At 44.5% G+C, this 3,313-nt stretch overlaps 1 non-coding gene across 1 annotated transcript; it reads left to right on the forward strand.

Moving 5' to 3' along the window:
- The first annotated feature begins 1,898 nt into the window (after window positions 1-1,898).
- Trnac-gca (transfer RNA cysteine (anticodon GCA)) lies at window positions 1,899-1,970 on the forward strand. The gene has a single exon. It is a non-coding gene; the product is annotated as a tRNA-Cys (tRNA).
- The last annotated feature ends 1,343 nt before the right edge of the window (window positions 1,971-3,313 follow it).

The raw sequence follows: 3,313 nt of genomic DNA on the forward strand, positions 1-3,313 counted from the left end.
GGATCTCTTATTTGTCTCTGTCCCAATATGGTTCATATTGGGTAGATCTTCTTTTTCTGACTTTTTTTTTTTTTTTTTTTTTTTTTTTTTTTTTTTTGCTATTAATTTGGCTCTTTTCATTGGCTTATGGTGGATGGGTAGCAAACTTGGCTGTTTGGTAACGGTTTGAAGGACATTACTGAACTGTACTAAGCATGACCCTGGAGGTGAGTGAGTCTCAGCTCCTGTTTTCCATCCACTCTCAATAGGGACACAAACATGAACCTTAGGAGGCAATGTGTGCTGCGCTGGATGTTCCGGGTTTACTAGAGTCAAGAGGCAGTGTGATTACTTCCGTCTAGAGGAGGGGAGGTTAGAGGAGGCCTCAAAGAGGAGCTTATGGCCAGTTGGTTTCAGAGAATAATATCCCACGATGGAGCATGGAAGAGAAGTGGATGGGGGGGTGGGGGAAAGGTGGTTCTGGGTGAAAGTGAAATGGTAGTGGGTCAGAAGAAGCTGGAGCCAGGTTGCTGCGTAGAGTGACACGTGGGGCGTGAGAAGTTGAAGGAACAAGTAGAGATTAAGGGTGAAGACCATTGCGTTGTTGGTTTAGGAGATTATTGAGAAAGCATTTGCAAGGGGCATATAAACAGATTTGGTTTTCTGATAGGCCCTGGGAGCAGCGTGGATGGAGGTGGGGACAGGAAAAAGGGCAGCGATTGATAGGGGGAACCTGAAATGTAAAATCAACAGCACTTAGTGATTCACCAGGAGCTGGGAAAAGGAGATGGGCACAGCCCAGAGTTGCCAGAAATATTTGGCCCAGATGACGGTGGCATCAACAAGCAAGGTAGGAAGGAGGAAGGCTGTCAGATGGGTGGGTATGCTGGCCCAGCAGAGTCCTGACCTTACACTAGAATCCCAGCCCTATAACTTACTAATTATGGGACCTTGGACTAGATACGTCAACTGTGTTGTGCCTCCATTTCTCACTTTGCAGGGGAGGGGGAGATGTTCCATTCAGTGTGTGTGTGTGTGAGGGGGCACCTTGCAAATGCCCATTGGGTTTGAACCTTGAGCTAATGTTACAGAAGAACAAACGACTTGGAGCTGTAACGAGTTTAATTTGGGGCATAATGGTTTTGAAATCTAAGGTCCCCTTTGGGCATAAGGGTAGAGGGAGGAAGTGGGTATCTGAAGCCTTCAGAAAGCCTTTGCTCCACAGCCTCAGCTTCTTGCTGTTTGCACCTTGGCCCTTACAGTGGCTGACAGGTAAGGCCCTTACAGGTGGCCTTGTCAGGGTAAGTCTGTTACAGTGAAGGGCGCTTCCCTGATTTTTTTTTTTTTTTTTTTTTTTTTGGCTCAATTTTAGCCAGGTACAGGATTGAGAATTCTTAGATTAGAACCTAAGGGAATAGGAGTCGGGGTGAATTGTGAACTTCGAGCTGTCTTTCTCTGCTTTGATTTTGTGTCTCTGCTTGGCTTTAACTCTGAAACAGAACTGATGTCCTTACCTGGAAATCGGATGAAAACATGCGCAGCATATGCACACACGCTACATTTGTCTCTAAATTCAGAGTTGAACATGAACTTCCGAAGTCCGTTTGTAGACAGACAAGTCTGGATCTTTTCCTAGCCCCGACTCATCGGTGGCCGCTCTGATTAGAAACAGTGATTTACCTGGAGATGAGTGTGCAGTTGATGACAAGATTATTAGACTGAGGAGACAGGTCTGAACTTTAGGTGGCAGGAAGAAAATAAATATTTAAACTCTGGGGAAAGCAGAAGGCAGTGCACCGAAAAGATAATTAAGGGTGGTTTTTAATCCTAGAGGAATCTCAGACATGAGAGTTATTTATGAGGTGTTATGTAGGTCATAAAGGCAGAACAAATATTTACATGAGGCCTACATTGGTCACGGGGGTATAGCTCAGTGGTAGAGCATTTGACTGCAGATCAAGAGGTCCCTGGTTCAAATCCAGGTGCCCCCTATGTTAGGTTTTTGTTTCAGTTGGTAAGTTCATGCTCGACTAGGGTACAGCAAACACCTGTCTAGAGCTCCAAGCTGAAGCATTTCCTCTAAGGTTCATGCAAATATCTTGGCTCATTGATTCCCAATGGGGAGCTCCAGGCCCATTGGCTTATAAACCACTCCCTTTTCTAACACCAGAATTCAAGTATAGTCACATATATTGAGACTACACACATACTTTGTGTACACACACATACACGTACAAACACACATATACACACAAACACACACACACATACACAGGCATACACACACCTATACACAAACACGCATACAGACATACATACATACACGCACATAGACACACACTCCCCTTATGTCTACCCCTAGTTTTTCTTTTCTGTAGGGTCCATCTAATTAACCATACCCTTTGCGACTTCTTTTCTTTAAGCTTAAAATAACTTTTAATCCTGCAAAAAAGAGTTGTGAAGATAGTATAGAGAAGCCCCTGCCTTTAATCTCGCCAACTTCCTGCCTCTGCCTCCTGACTTCTGAAATCACAGGTATGTAGTATGTACCATGAATGTATGTGAGACAGGGTCTTAATGTGTAGCTCCTGCCTGGCCTGGAACTCAATATGAAGACCAGGTTGACCTCAGTCTCCCAGGTGCTAACACTAAAGACAAGAACCACCAAGTCTGGTTTGCATGCTTTCAAAATGTTAATGACTTATTTCGTTCATTCATTCATTCATTCATTCATTCATTCGTGTGTGTGGGTATGTGCGCACACAGTATGTGTAGTGTGCATATGGCATTGAACCCAAGAAATGGGGATGAGGTAAGAGTGTGGCTGAAAAAGAAGATTAAGTGAGTTCAAGGGTGTATTTCCGAGCTGGGCATTGCAGGGAAGCCAGAGGGAGGGTGACTTGATCTCAAACTTGTTTGTCAAGATGTAAGAATGACTGTACCCCAGGGCCATCTGTTCTAAGAACAGGGATGCACCCCTCAGCCACTGCAGCTCTTCCCCATGTCCAACGAACTCAACTTGTGGGTCCTGACAGACACACACACACACACACACACACACACACACACACACACACGGAGGTTATGCCATGGCTCCCAGGGACTGACATCAGGCTGCCAGGCTTGGTGGCAGGTGACTATCAGCTGAGCCACCTTGTAGGCACATATTTGACCCGTGAGAGCCAAACTCAGACATCAAAACTGACACAATGTTAAAGAGTAATTTTCTTCTGCTTAATGTATATCATCGATTTCATTAAATATTCCAAAAAATTAAAAAATGTATCAGTTTTCTGTGTGTGTGTCTCTGTGTGTCTCTCTCTGTGTATGTATG

The sequence above is a fragment of the Arvicanthis niloticus genome, chromosome 21 (assembly GCF_011762505.2).
Source record: "Arvicanthis niloticus isolate mArvNil1 chromosome 21, mArvNil1.pat.X, whole genome shotgun sequence".
In the NCBI taxonomy this organism is placed as follows: Eukaryota; Metazoa; Chordata; class Mammalia; order Rodentia; family Muridae; genus Arvicanthis; species Arvicanthis niloticus.